At 46.4% G+C, this 13,401-nt stretch overlaps 4 non-coding genes and 20 pseudogenes across 4 annotated transcripts; all 24 read left to right on the forward strand.

Moving 5' to 3' along the window:
- The first annotated feature begins 543 nt into the window (after positions 1 to 543).
- LOC148258557 (5S ribosomal RNA) lies at positions 544 to 662 on the forward strand (annotated as a pseudogene).
- A 559-nt stretch (positions 663 to 1,221) lies between these two features.
- Positions 1,222 to 1,340, forward strand: LOC148258558 (5S ribosomal RNA). The gene has a single exon (XR_015820899.1). It is a non-coding gene; the product is annotated as a 5S ribosomal RNA (ribosomal RNA).
- Positions 1,341 to 1,899: 559 nt separating this feature from the next.
- LOC148258559 (5S ribosomal RNA) lies at positions 1,900 to 2,018 on the forward strand (annotated as a pseudogene).
- A 209-nt stretch (positions 2,019 to 2,227) lies between these two features.
- On the forward strand, positions 2,228 to 2,346 carry LOC148258560 (5S ribosomal RNA; annotated as a pseudogene).
- Positions 2,347 to 2,908: 562 nt separating this feature from the next.
- LOC148258561 (5S ribosomal RNA) lies at positions 2,909 to 3,027 on the forward strand (annotated as a pseudogene).
- A 557-nt stretch (positions 3,028 to 3,584) lies between these two features.
- On the forward strand, positions 3,585 to 3,703 carry LOC148258562 (5S ribosomal RNA; annotated as a pseudogene).
- Positions 3,704 to 3,912: 209 nt separating this feature from the next.
- On the forward strand, positions 3,913 to 4,031 carry LOC148258563 (5S ribosomal RNA). Its single transcript, XR_015821082.1, has one exon. It is a non-coding gene; the product is annotated as a 5S ribosomal RNA (ribosomal RNA).
- Positions 4,032 to 4,237: 206 nt separating this feature from the next.
- LOC148258564 (5S ribosomal RNA) lies at positions 4,238 to 4,356 on the forward strand. Its single transcript, XR_015820650.1, has one exon. It is a non-coding gene; the product is annotated as a 5S ribosomal RNA (ribosomal RNA).
- Positions 4,357 to 4,916: 560 nt separating this feature from the next.
- On the forward strand, positions 4,917 to 5,035 carry LOC148258565 (5S ribosomal RNA; annotated as a pseudogene).
- A 204-nt stretch (positions 5,036 to 5,239) lies between these two features.
- Positions 5,240 to 5,358, forward strand: LOC148258566 (5S ribosomal RNA; annotated as a pseudogene).
- Positions 5,359 to 5,567: 209 nt separating this feature from the next.
- LOC148258567 (5S ribosomal RNA) lies at positions 5,568 to 5,686 on the forward strand. The gene has a single exon (XR_015819917.1). It is a non-coding gene; the product is annotated as a 5S ribosomal RNA (ribosomal RNA).
- Positions 5,687 to 6,245: 559 nt separating this feature from the next.
- On the forward strand, positions 6,246 to 6,364 carry LOC148258568 (5S ribosomal RNA; annotated as a pseudogene).
- A 206-nt stretch (positions 6,365 to 6,570) lies between these two features.
- Positions 6,571 to 6,689, forward strand: LOC148258569 (5S ribosomal RNA; annotated as a pseudogene).
- A 561-nt stretch (positions 6,690 to 7,250) lies between these two features.
- On the forward strand, positions 7,251 to 7,368 carry LOC148258570 (5S ribosomal RNA; annotated as a pseudogene).
- Positions 7,369 to 7,572: 204 nt separating this feature from the next.
- On the forward strand, positions 7,573 to 7,691 carry LOC148258571 (5S ribosomal RNA; annotated as a pseudogene).
- Positions 7,692 to 7,900: 209 nt separating this feature from the next.
- Positions 7,901 to 8,019, forward strand: LOC148258572 (5S ribosomal RNA; annotated as a pseudogene).
- Positions 8,020 to 9,000: 981 nt separating this feature from the next.
- On the forward strand, positions 9,001 to 9,119 carry LOC148258573 (5S ribosomal RNA; annotated as a pseudogene).
- A 563-nt stretch (positions 9,120 to 9,682) lies between these two features.
- Positions 9,683 to 9,801, forward strand: LOC148258574 (5S ribosomal RNA; annotated as a pseudogene).
- A 205-nt stretch (positions 9,802 to 10,006) lies between these two features.
- On the forward strand, positions 10,007 to 10,125 carry LOC148258575 (5S ribosomal RNA; annotated as a pseudogene).
- Positions 10,126 to 10,685: 560 nt separating this feature from the next.
- LOC148258576 (5S ribosomal RNA) lies at positions 10,686 to 10,803 on the forward strand (annotated as a pseudogene).
- Positions 10,804 to 11,334: 531 nt separating this feature from the next.
- On the forward strand, positions 11,335 to 11,453 carry LOC148258577 (5S ribosomal RNA; annotated as a pseudogene).
- Positions 11,454 to 11,659: 206 nt separating this feature from the next.
- On the forward strand, positions 11,660 to 11,778 carry LOC148258578 (5S ribosomal RNA; annotated as a pseudogene).
- Positions 11,779 to 11,984: 206 nt separating this feature from the next.
- LOC148258579 (5S ribosomal RNA) lies at positions 11,985 to 12,103 on the forward strand (annotated as a pseudogene).
- Positions 12,104 to 12,665: 562 nt separating this feature from the next.
- Positions 12,666 to 12,784, forward strand: LOC148258580 (5S ribosomal RNA; annotated as a pseudogene).
- The last annotated feature ends 617 nt before the right edge of the window (positions 12,785 to 13,401 follow it).

Genomic DNA, 13,401 nt, shown 5'->3' on the forward strand with positions numbered 1-13,401 from the left:
GTTCGACGTTACGCTCGACTGGAACTAGGGTCCACTGGTTTATACGCAAATGTGAGTCAAGAAGCAGGGGCATTTTAATCGATATTAGAACGAGAAGGAGAGATGCAGAGTGCACGCACAAGGAAACAAATGACGGGAGGGGGGATGGAGGGAGAAAAAGTGTATGTATTTGCAGCGCAGAATGAAACATGAGCAATCATACCAGCACCAATGCAACGGATTCTATCAGAACTCCGCAAGTTAAGGGTGCTTGGGCGAGAGTAGCACTAGGATGGGTGACCTCATGCGAAGTCCTTATATTTCACCCATTTTCTTAGGAAGTCCTCGTGTTCCACCCATTTTTTTGCAGATGCTTCTTTCGACGATATGCGCGACTTGAATTATGGTCCTCAAGTTTATTTACAAATATGAGTCACGGCACTATAGCATTTTACTTTATATTAAAAGGAGCACGGGAGGTGCAGTGCGCACGCACAAGGAAACAAATGACAGGAGGGGGAAGAAAGGAGAAGTTCTTTATGTATTTGCAGTGCGGAATTAAACGGGTGCGATCATACCAGCACTAATGCACCGGATCCCGTCAGAACTTTGCAGTTAAGTGTGCTTTGGCGAGAGTAGTCCTTGGATTGGTGACCTCCTGGGAAGTTCTCGTGTCGCACCAATTTTTTTTCAGACGGGTCGTTCGACGTTACGCGCGACTGGAACTAGGGCCCGCTGGTTTATACGCAATTGTGAGTCAAGAAGCAGGGGCATTTTAATCGATATTAGAACGAGAATGAGAGGTGTAGTGTGAACGCACAAGGAAACAATTGATGGGAGGGGGAGGGAAGGAGAAGGAGTGTATGTATTTTCAGCACGAAATGAAACAAGTGCGATCATACCAGCACTAATGCAACGGATTCTATCAGAACTCCTTAGGTAAGGGTGCTTGGGCGAGAGTAGTACTAGCATCGGTTACCTCCTGCGAAGTCCTTATATTTCACCCATTTTCTTGTGAAGTCCTCGTGTTGTACCCATATTTTTGCAGATGATTCTTTCGACGTTTCGCGCAACTTGAATTATGTTCCTCAGGTTTATTCGCAAATGTGAATCACGGCGCTGTAGAATTTTACTTGATATTAGAACGAGAACGGGAGGTGCAGTGCGCACGCACAAGGAAACAAATGACGGGAGGGGGAATAAAGGGGAATGAGTTTATGTATTTGCAGCGTAAAATTAAACAGGTGCGATCATACCAGCACTAATGCACCGGATCCCGTCAGAACTCCGCAGTTAAGTGTGCTTGGGCGAGAGTAGTACTCGGATGGGTGACCTCTTGGGAAGTCCTCGTGTCGCACCAATTTTTTTTCAGACGGGTCGTTCGACGTTACGCGTGACTGGAACTAGGGTCCGCTGGTTTATACGCAAATGTGAGTCAAGAAGCAGGGGCATTTTAATCGATATTAGAACGAGAAGGAGAGGTGCAGTGTGAACGCACAAGGAAACAATTGATGGGAGGGGGAGGGAAGGAGAAGGAGTGTATGTATTTTCAGCACGAAATGAAACAGATACGATCATACCAGCACTAATGCAACGGATTCTATCAGAACTCCGTAGGTAAGGGTGCTTGGGCGAGAGTAGTACTAGCATGGGTTACCTCCTGCGAAGTCCTTATATTTCACCCATTTTCTTGTGAAGTCCTCGTGTTGCACATATTTTTTTGCAGATGATTCTTTTGACGTTACGCGCAACTTGAATTATGGTCCTCAGGTTTATTCACAAATGTGAGTCACGACGCAGTGGAATTTTACTTGATATTAGAACAAGAACGGGAGGTGCAGTGCGCACGCACAAGGAAACAAATGACGGGAGGGGGAAGAAAGGGGAATGAGTGTATGTATTTGCAGTGCGAAATTAAACAGGTGCGATCATACCAGCACAAATGAACTGGATCCCATCAGAACTCCGCAGTTAAGTGTGCTTTGACGAAAGTAGCACAATGATGGGTTACCTCGTGGGAAGTTCTCGTGTTGCACCCATTTTCTTTTTTTCAGATGTGCCGTTCGACGTTACGCGCGACTTTAATTATGGTCCACAGATTTATTTGCAAATGTGAGTCACGGTGCCGTGGCATTTTACTTGATATTTGAGCGCGAACGAGAGGTGCAGTGCGCACGCACAAGGAAACAAATGACGGGAGGGGGAATAAAGGAGAAGGAGTTTATGTATTTGCAGCGCAAAATTAAACAGGTTCGATCATACCAGCATTAATGCACCGGATCCCATCAGAACTCCACAGCTAAGTGTGCTTGGGCGAGAGTAGTACTCGGATGGGTGACCTCCTGGGAAGTCCTCGTGTCGCACTAATTTTTTTTTCAGACAGGTCGTTCGACGTTACGCGCGACTAGAACTTGGGTCCACTGGATTCTACGCAAATGTGAGTCAAGAAGCAGGGGCATTTTAATCGATATTAGAACGAGAAGGAGAGATGCAGGGTGCACGCACAAGGAAACAAATGACGGGAGGGGGGATGGAGGGAGAAAAAGTGTATGTATTTGTAGTGCAGAATGAAACATGAGCAATCATACCAGCACCAATGCAACGGATTCTATCAGAACTCCGCAAGTTAAGGGTGCTTGAGCGAGAGTAGCACTAGGATGGGTGACCTCATGCGAAGTCCTTATATTTCACCCATTTTCTTAGGAAGTCCTCGTGTTCCACCCATTTTTTTGCAGATGATTCTTTCGACGATACGCGCAACTTGAATTATGGTCCTCAGGTTTATTCGCAAATGTGAGTCACGGCACCGTAGCATTTTACTTTATATTAGAAGGAGCACAGGAGGTGCAGTGCGCACGCACAAGGAAACAAATGACGGGAGGGGGAAGAAAGGAAAAGGAGTTTATTTATTAGCAGCGCGAAATTAAACAGGTGCGATCATACCAGCACTAATGCACCGGATCCCGTCAGAGCTCCGCAGTTAAATGTGCTTTGGTGAGAGTAGTACTCGGATTGGTGACCTCCTGGGAAGTCCTCGTGTCGCACCAATTTTTTTTCAGGCGGGTCGTTCGACGTTATGTACGACTGGAACTAGGGTCCGCTGGTTTATACGCAAATGTGAGTCAAGAAGCAGGGGCATTTTAATCGATATTAGAACGAGAAGGAGAGATGCAGTGTGAACGCACAAGGAAACAATTGATGGGAGGGGGAAGGAAGGAGAAGGAGTTTATGTATTTTAAGCAAGAATGAAACAGGTGCGATCATACCAGCACTAATGCAACGGATTCTATCAGAACTCCGTAGGTAAGGGTGCTTGGGCGAGAGTAGTACTAGCATGGGTTACCTCCTGCGAAGTCCTTATATTTCACCCATTTTCTTGTGAAGTCCTCGTGTTGCATCCATTTTTTTGTAGATGATTCTTTCGACATTACGCGCGACTTGAATTATGGTCCTCAGGTTTATTCGCAAATGCGAGTCATGGCGCCGTGGCACTTTACTTGATATTAGAACGAGAACGGGAGGTGCAGTGCGCACGCACAAGGAAACAAATGACGGGAGGGGAAGAAAGGGGAATGAGTGTATGTATTTGCAGCGCGAAATTAAACAGGTGCGATTATACCAGCACAAATGCACCGGATCCCATCAGAACTCCGCAGTTAAGTGTGCTTTGGCGAAAGTAGTACAATGATGGGTTACCTCGTGGGAAGTTCTCGTGTTGTACCCATTTTTTTTTTTTCAGATGTGCCGTTCGACGTTACGCGCGACTTTAATTATGGTCCGCAGATTTATTCGCAAATGTGAGTCACGGTGTCGTGGCAATTTACTTGATATTTGAACGAGAACGAGAGGTGCAGTGGGCACGCACAATGAAACAAATGACGGGAGGGGGAAGAAAGGAGAAGGAGTTTATGTAATTGCTGCGCAAAATTAAACAGGTGCGATCATACCAGCACTAATGCACCGGATCCCATCAGAACTCTGCAGTTAAGTGTGCTTGGGCGAGAGTAGTACTTGGATGGGTGACCTCTTGGGAAGTCCTCGTGTCGCACTAATTTTTTTTTCAGACGGGTCGTTCGACGTTACGCGCGACTGGAAGTAGGGTCCACTGGTTTATACGCAAATGTGAGTCAATAAGCAAGGGCATTTTAATCGATATTAGAACGAGAATGAGAGGTGAAGTGTTAACGCACAAGGAAACAAATGATGGGAGGGGGAAGAAAGGAGAAGGAGTGTATATATTTGCAGCGCAAAATTAAACAGGTGCGATTATACCAGCACTAAAGCCCCAGATCCCATTAGAACTCCGCAGTTAAGTGTGCTTGGGCGAGAGTAGTACTCGGATGGGTGACCACTTGGGAAGCCCTCGTGTTGCACCTATTTTTTTTCGGATGGGTTGTTCGACGTTAGCCGCGAATGGAATTATAAACCGATGGTTCATTTACAAAGGTGAGTCACGGTGCCGGGGCATATTACTTGATATTAGAACGAGAAAGAGAGATGCAGAGTGCACGCACAAGGAAACAAATGACGGGAGGGGGGATGGGAGGAGAAAGAATGTATGTATTTGCAGTGCAGAATGAAACATGAGGGATCATACCAGCACTAATGCAACGGATTCTATCAGAACTCCGCAGTTAAGGGTGCTTGGGCGAGAAAAGTACTCGGATGGGTGACCTCCTGCGAAGTCCTTATATTTCACCCATTTTCTTGGGAGGTACTCGTGTTGCACCCATCTTTTTGCAGATGATTCTTTGGACGTTACGCGCGACTTGATTTATGGTCCGCAGGTTTAGTCGCAAATGTGAGTCACGGCGCCGTGGCATTTTACTTGATATTAGAACGAGTACGGGAGGTGCAGTGCGCACGCACAAGGAAACAAATGACGGGAGGATGAAGAAAAGGGAAGGAGCGTATGTATTTAAAGCGCAAAATTAAACAAGTGGCATCATACCAACACTAATGCACTGGATCCCATCAGAACTCTTCAGTAAAGCGTGCTTGGGCGAGACTAGTACTCGGATGGGTGACCTCATGGGAAGTCCTCGTGTCGCACCAATTTTTTTTCAGACGGGTCGTTCGACGTTACGCGCGACTGGAACTATGCTCCGCTAGTTTATACGCAAATGTGAGTCAAGAATCAGGGGCATTTTAATCGATATTAGAACGAGAAGGAGAGGTGCAGTGTGAACGCACAAGGAAACAAATGATGGGAGGAAGCGAGGGAAGAAGGAGTGTATGTATTTTCAGCACGAAATTAAACAGGTGCGGTCACACCAGCACGAATGCACCGGATCCCATCAGAACTCCGCAGTTAAGTGTGCTTTGGCGAAAGTAGTACAATGATGGGTTACCTCTTGGAAAGTTCTCGTGTTGCACCCATTTTCTTTTTTTCAGATGTGCCGTTCGACGTTACGCGCGACTTTAATTATGGTCTGCAGATTTATTTGCAAATGTGAGTGACGGCGTCGTGGCATTTTACTTGATATTTGAACGAATACGAGAGGTGCAGTGCGCACGCACAAGGAAACAAATGACGGGAGGGGGAAGAAAGGAGAAGGAGTTTATGTATTTGCAGCGCGGAATTGAAGGGGTGCGATAATACCAGCACTAATGCGCCGGATCCCATCAGAACTCCGCAGTTAAGTGTGCTTGGGCGAGAGTAGTACTCGGATGGGTGACCTCTTGGGAAGTCCTCGTGTCGCACCAATTTTTTTTCAGACGGGTCGTTCGACTTTACGCGCGACTGGAACAAGGGTCCGCTGGTTTATACGCAAATGTGAGTCAAGAAGTAGGGGCATTTTAATCGATATTAGAACGAGAAGGAGAGGTGCAGTGTGAACGCACAAGGAAACAATTGATGGGAGGGGGAGGGAAGGAGAAGGAGTGTATGTATTTTCAGCACGAAATGAAACAGGTGCGATAATACCAGCACCAATGCAACGGATTCTATCAGAACTCCGTAGGTAAGGGTGCTTGGGCGAGAGTAGTACTAGCATGGGTTACCTCCTGCGAAGTCCTTATATTTCACCCATTTTCTTATGAAGTCCTCGTGTTGCACCCATTTTTTTGCAGATGATTCTTTCAATGTTACGCGCGACTTGAATTATGGTCCTTAGGTTTATTCGCAAATGTGAGTCACGGCGCTGTAGCATTTTACTTGATATTAGAACGAGAACGGGAGGTGCAGTGCGCACGCACAAGGAAACAAATGACGGGTGGGGGAAGAAAAGGGAATGAGTTTATGTATTTGCAGCGCGAAATTGAACAGGTGCGATTATACCAGCACTAATGCACTGGATTCCATCAGAACTCCGCATTGAAGTGTGCTTGGGCGAGATTAGTACTCGGATGGGTGACCTCCTGGGAAGTCCTCGTGTCGCACCAATTTTTTTTTCAGACGGGTCGTTCGATGTTACGCGCATTTGGAACTAGAGTCCGCTAGTTTATACGCAAATGTGAGTCAAGAAGCAGGGGCATTTTAATCGATATTAGAACGAGAATGAGAGGTGAAGAGTGAACGCACAAGGAAACAAATGACGGGAGGGGGAAGAAAGGAGAAGGAGTGTATGTATTTGCAGCACGAAATTAAACAGGTGCGATAATGCCAGCACTAAAGCCTCGGATCCCATCAGAACTCCGCAGTTAGGTGTGCTTGGGCGAGAGTAGTACTCGGATGGGTGACCACTTGGGAAGCCCTCGTGTTGCACCTATTTTTTTTCGGATGGGTTGTTCGACGTTACGCGCGAATGGAATTGTAAACCGCTGGTTCATTTGCAAAGGTGAGTCACGGTGCCGGGGCATATTACTTGATATTAGAACGAGAAAGAGAGATGTAGAGTGCACCCACAAGGAAACAAATGATGGGAGAGGGGACGGGAGGAGAAAGAGTGTATGTATTTGCAGTGCAGAATGAAACATGAGGGATCATACCAACACTAATGCAACGGATTCTATCAGAACTCCGCAGTTAAGGGTGCTTGGGCGAGAAAAGTACTCGGATGGGTGACCTCCTGCGAAGTCCTTATATTTCACCCATTTTCTTGGGAGGTCCTCGTGTTGCACCCATCTTTTTGTAGATGATTCTTTCGACGTTACGCGCGACTTGATTTATGGTCCGCAGGTTTATTCGCAAATGTGAGTCACGGCGCCGTGGCATTTTACTTGATATTAGAACGAGTACGGGAGGTGCAGTGCGCACGCACAAGGAAACAAATGACGGGAGGAGGAAGAAAAGAGAAGGAGTGTATGTATTTGAAGCACAAAATTAAACAAGTGGCATTATACAAGCACTAATGCACTGGATCCCATCAGAACTCTGCAGTTAAGTGTGCTTGGGCGAGAGTAGTACTCGGATGGGTGACCTCTTGGGAAGTCCTTGTATCGCAACAATTTTTTTTCAGATGAGTTGTCCGACGTTACGCGCGACTAGAACTATGGTTCGCTGGGTTATACGCAAATGTGAGTCAAAAATCAGGGGAATTTTAATCGATATTAGAACGAGAAGGAGAGGTGCAGTGTGAACGCACAAGGAAACAAATGATGGGACGGGGGGAGGGAAGAAGGAGTGTATGTATTTTTAGCACGAAATTAAACAGGTGCGGTCACACCAGCACAAATGTACCGGATCCCATCAGAATTCCGCAGTTAAGTGTGCTTTAGCGAAAGTAGTACAATGATGGGTTACCTCCTGGGAAGTTCTCGTGTTGCACCTATTTTCTTTTTTTCAGATGTGTCGTTCGACGTTGCGCGCGACTTTAATTATGGTCCGTAAATTTATTCGCAAATGTGAGTTACGGTGCCGTGGCATTTTACTTGATATTTGAACGAGAACGTGAGGTGCAGTGCGCACGCACAAGGAAACAAATGACGGGAGGGGGAAGAAAGGAGAAGGAGTTTATGTATATGCAGCGCAAAATTAAATAGGTGTGATCATACCAGCACTAATGCACCAAAACCCATTAGAACTCCGTAGTTAAGTGTGCTTGGGCGAGAGTAGTACTCGGATGGGTGACCTTCTGGGAAGTCTTCGTGTCGCATTAATTTTTTTTTTCAGACGAGTCGTTCGACGTTATGTGCGACTGCAACTAGGGTCCACTAGTTTATACGCAAATGTGAGTCAAGAAGCAGGGGCATTTTAATCGATATTCGAACGAGAAAGAGAGATGCAGAGTGCACACACAAGGAAACAAATGACGGGAGGGGGAGGGAAGGAGAAAGAGTGTGTGTATTTTCAGCACGAAATGAAACAGGTGCGATCATACCAGCACTAACGCATCGGATTCTATCAGAACTCCGTAGGTAAGGTGCTTGGGCGAGAGTAGTACTAGCATGGGTTACCTCCTGCGAAGTCCTTATATTTCACCCATTTTCTTGTGAAGTCCTCGTGTTGCACCCATTTTTTAACAGATGATTCTTTCGACGTTACGCGCGACTTGAATTATGGTCCTCATGTCGCATTAATTTTTTTTTTCAGACGGGTCGTTCGACGTTATGTGCGACTGCAACTAGGGTCCATTGGTTTATACGCAAATGTGAGTCAAGAAGCAGGGGCATTTTAATCTATATTAGAACGAGAAGGAGAGGTGTAGTGTGAATGCACAAGGAAACAATTGATGGGAGGGGGAGGGAAGGAGAAGGAGTGTATGTATTTTCAGCACGAAATGAAACAGGTGCGATCATACCAACACTAATGCAACGGATTCTATCAGAACTCCGTAGGTAAGGGTGCTTGGGCGAGAGTAGTACTAGCATGGGTTACCTCCTGCGAAGTCCAAATATTTCACCCATTTTTTTGTGAAGTCCTCGTGTTGCACCCATTTTTTTACAGATGATTCTTTCGACATTACGCGCGACTTGAATTATGGTCCTCAGGTTTATTCGCAAATGTGAGTCACGGCGCCGTGGCATTTTACTTGATATTTGAACAAGAACGTGAGGTGCATTGCGCACGTACAAGGAAACAAATGACGGGAGGGGGAAGAAAGGAGAAGGAGTTTATGTATTTGTAGCGCGAGATTAAACAGGTCCGATCATACCAGCACTAATGCACTGGATCCCATTAGAACTCCGCAGTTAAGTGTGCTTGGGAGAGACTAGTACTCGGATGGGTGACCTCCTGAGAAGTCCTCGTGTCGCACTAATTTTTTTTTTCAGACGGGTCGTTCGACGTTACGCACGACTGGAACTAGGGTCCACTGGTTTATACGCAAATGTGAGTCAATAAGTAGGGGCATTTTAATCGATATTAGAACGAGAAGGAGAGATGCAGAGTGCACGCACAAGAAAACAAATGACGGGAGGGGGGATGGAGGGAGAAAAAGTGAATGTATTTGCAGCGCAGAATGAAACATGAGCAATCATACCAGTTCCAATGCAACGGATTCTATCAGAACTCCGCAAGTTAAGGGTGCTTGGGCGAGAGTAGCACTAGGATGGGTGACCTCCTGCGAAGTCCTTATATTATACCCATTTTCTTAGGAAGTCCTCGTGTTGCACCCATTTTTTTGCAGATGATTCTTTCGACGATACGCGCGAGTTAAATTATGGTCCTCAGGTTTATTCGCAAATGTGAGTCACGGCGCTGTAGCATTTTACTTGATATTAGAACGAGAACGGGAGCTACAGTGCGCACGCACAAGGAAACAAATGACGGGAGGGGGACGAAAGGGGAATGAGTTTATCTATTTGCAGCGCGAAATTAAACAGATGAAATCATTCCAGCACTAATGCACCGGATCCCATCAGAACTCCGCAGTTAAGTGTGCTTGGGCGAGAGTTGTACTCGGATGGGTGACCTCTTGGGAAGTCCTCGTGTCGCACCAATTTTTTTTCAGACAGGTCGTTCGACGTTACGCGCGACTGGAACTAGGGTCCGCTGGTTTATGCGCAAATGTGAGTCTAGAAGCAGGGGCATTTTAATCTATATTAGAACGAGAACGAGAGGTGCAGTGCACACGCACAAGGAAACAAATGACAGGAGGGGGAAGAAAAGAGAAGGAGTGTATGTATTTACAGCGCGAACTTAAACAGGTGCGATCATACCAGCACTAAAGCTCCGGATCCCATCAGAACTCCGCAGTTAAGTGTGCTTGGGCGAGAGTAGTACTCGGATGTGTGACCACCAGGGAAGCTCTCGTGTTGCATCTATCTTTTTTCGGATGGGTTGATCGACGTTACGCGCGAATAGAATTATAAACCGCTAGTTCATTTGCAAACGTGAGTCACGGTGCCAGGACATATTACTAGATATTAGAACGAGAAAGAGAGATGCAGAGTGCACGCACAAGGAAACAAATGACGGGAGGAGGGATGGGAGGAGAAAGAGTGTATGTATTTGCAGTGCAGAATGAAACATGAGGGATCATACTAGCACTAATGCAACGGATTCTATCAGAACTCCGCAGTTAAGGGTGCTTGGGCGAGAAAAGTACTCGGATGGGTGACCTCCTGCGAAGTCCTTATATTTCACCCATTTTCTTGGGCGGTCCTCGTGTTGCACCCATCTTTTTGCAGATGATTCTTTCGATGTTACGTGCGACTTGATTTATGGTCCGCAGGTTTATTCGCAAATGTGAGTCACGGCGCAGTAGCATTTTACTTGATATTAGAACGAGTACGGAGGTGCAGTGCGCACGCACAAGGAAACAAATGACGGGAGGTGGAATAAAAGAGAAGGAGTGTATGTATTTGAAGCGCAAAATTAAACAAGTGGCATCATACCAGCACTAATGCACTGGATCCCATCAGAACTCTGCAGTTAAGTGTGCTTGGGCGAGAGTAGTACTCGGATGGGTGACCTCTTGGGAAGTTCTCGTATCGCAACAATTTTTTTGCAAATGGGTCGTTCGACGTTACACGCGACTGGAACTATGGTCCGCTGGTATATACGCAAATGTGAGTCAAGAATTAGGGGCATTTTAATCGATATTAGAATGAGAAGGAGAGGTGCAGTGTGAACGCACAAGGAAACAAATGATGGGAGGGGGGAGGGAAGAAGGAGTGTATGTATTTTCAGCACAAAATTAAACAGGTGCGGACACACCAGCACAAATGCACCGCATCCCATCAGAACTCCGCAGTTTAGTGTGCTTTGGCGAAAGTAGTACAATGATGGCTTACCTCATGGGAAGTTCTCGTGTTGCACCCATTTTCTTTTTTTCAGATGTGTCGTTCGACGTTATGCGGGACTTTAATTATGGTCCACAGATTAATTCGCAAATGTGAGTCACGGCGCCGTGGCATTTTACTTTATATTTGAACGAGAACGAGAGGTGCAGTGCGCACGCACAAGGAAACAAATGACGGGAAGGGGAAGAAAGGATAAGGAGTTTATGTATTTGAAGCACAAAATTAAACAGGTGCGATCATACCAACACTATTGCACCGGATCCCATCAGAACTCCGCAGTTAAGTGTGCTTGGGCGAGAGTAGTACTCGGATTGGAGACCTCCTAGGAAGTCCTCGTGTCGCACTAATTTTTTTTTCAGACGGGTCGTTCGACGTTACGCGCGACTTTAATTATGGTCCGCAGATTCATTCGCAAATGTGAGTCACGACGCCGTGGCATTTTACTTGATATTTGAACGAGAACGAGAGGTGCAGTGCGCACGCACAAGGAAACAAATGACGGGAGGGGGAAGAAAAGAGAAGGAGTGTATGTATTTGCAGCGCGAAATTAAACAGGTGTGATCCTACCAGCACTAAAGCTCCGGATCCCATCAGAACTCCGCAGTTAAGTGTGCTTGGGCGAGAGTAGTACTCGGATGTGTGACCACCTGGGAAGCTCTCGTGTTGCTCCTATTTTTTTTCGGATGGGTTGTTCGACGTTACGCGCGAATGGAATTATAAAACGCTGGTTCATTTGCAAAGGTGAGTCACGGTGCCGGGGCATATTACTTGATATTAGAACGAGAAAGAGAGATGCAGAGTGCACGCACAAGGAAACAAATGACGGGAGGGGGGATGGAAGGAGAAAGAGTTTATGTATTTGCAACGCAAAATTAAACGGGTGCGATCATACCAGCACTAATGCACCGGATCCCATCAGAACTCTGCAGTTAATTGTGTTTGTGCGAGAGTAGTACTCGGATGGGTGACCTCCTGGGAAGTCCTCGTGTCGCACTAATTTTTTTTTCAGACGGGTCGTTCGACGTTAAGCGCGACTGGAACAAGGGTCCACTGGTTTATACGCAAATGTGAGTCAAGAAGCAGGGGCATTTTAATCGATATTAGAACGAGAAGGGGAGATGCAGAGTGCACGCACAAGTAAACAAATGACGGGAGGGGGGATGGAGGGAGAAAAAGTGTATGTATTTGCAGCGTATAATGAAACATGAGCAATCATACCAGCACCAATGCAACGGATTCTATCAGAACTCCGCAAGTTAAGGGTGCTTGGGCGAGAGTAGCACTAGGATGGGTGACCTCATGCGAAGTCCTTATATTTCACCCTTTTTCTTAGGAAGTCCTCGTGTTGCACCCATTTTTTTGCAGATGATTCTTTCGACGATACGCGCGACTTGAATTATGGTCCTCAGGTTTATTCGCAAATGTGAGTCACGGCACCGTAGCATTTTACTTGATATTAGAACGAGCACGGGAGGTGCAGTGCGCACGCACAAGGAAACAAATGACGGGAAGGGGAAGAAAGGAGAAGGAGTTTATGTATTTGCAGCGCAAAATTAAACTAGTGCGATCATACTAGCACTAATGCACCGGATCCCACCAGAACTTCGCAGTTAAGTGTGCTCGGGCGAGAGTAGTACTCGGATGGGTGACCTCTTGGGAAGTCCTCGTGTCGCACCAATTTTTTTTCAGACGGGTCGTTCGACGTTATGCGCGACTGGAACTGGGGTCCGGTCGTTTATACGCAATTGTGAGTCAAGAAGCAAGGGCATTTTAATCGATATTAGAACGAGAAGGAGAGGTGCTGTGTGAACGCACAAGGAAACAATTGATGGGAGGGGGAGGGAAGGAGAAGGAGTGTATGTATTTTCAGCACGAAATGAAACAGGTGCGATCATACCAGCACTAATGCAACGGATTCTAACAGAACTCCGTAGGTTAGGGTGCTTGGGCGAGACTAGTACTAGCATGGGTTACCACCTGCGAAGTCCTTATATTTCACCCATTTTCTTGTGAAGTCCTCGTGTTGCACCCATTTTTTTGCAGATGATTCTTTCGACGTTACGCGCGAATGGAATTATAAACCGCTGGTTCATTTGCAAAGCTGAGTCACGGTGCCGGAGCATATTACTTGATATTAGAACGAGAAAGAGAGATGCAGAGTGCACGCACAAGGAAACAAATGACGGGAGGGTGGATGGGAGGAGAAAGAGTGTATGTATTTGCAGTGCAGAATGAAACATGAGGGATCATACCAGCACTAATGCAACGGATTCTATCAGAACTCCGCAGTTAAGG

Source organism: Carica papaya, chromosome 5, assembly GCF_054855325.1.
Source record: "Carica papaya isolate Zhongbai chromosome 5, ASM5485532v1, whole genome shotgun sequence".
NCBI classification, from domain to species: domain Eukaryota; kingdom Viridiplantae; phylum Streptophyta; class Magnoliopsida; order Brassicales; family Caricaceae; genus Carica; species Carica papaya.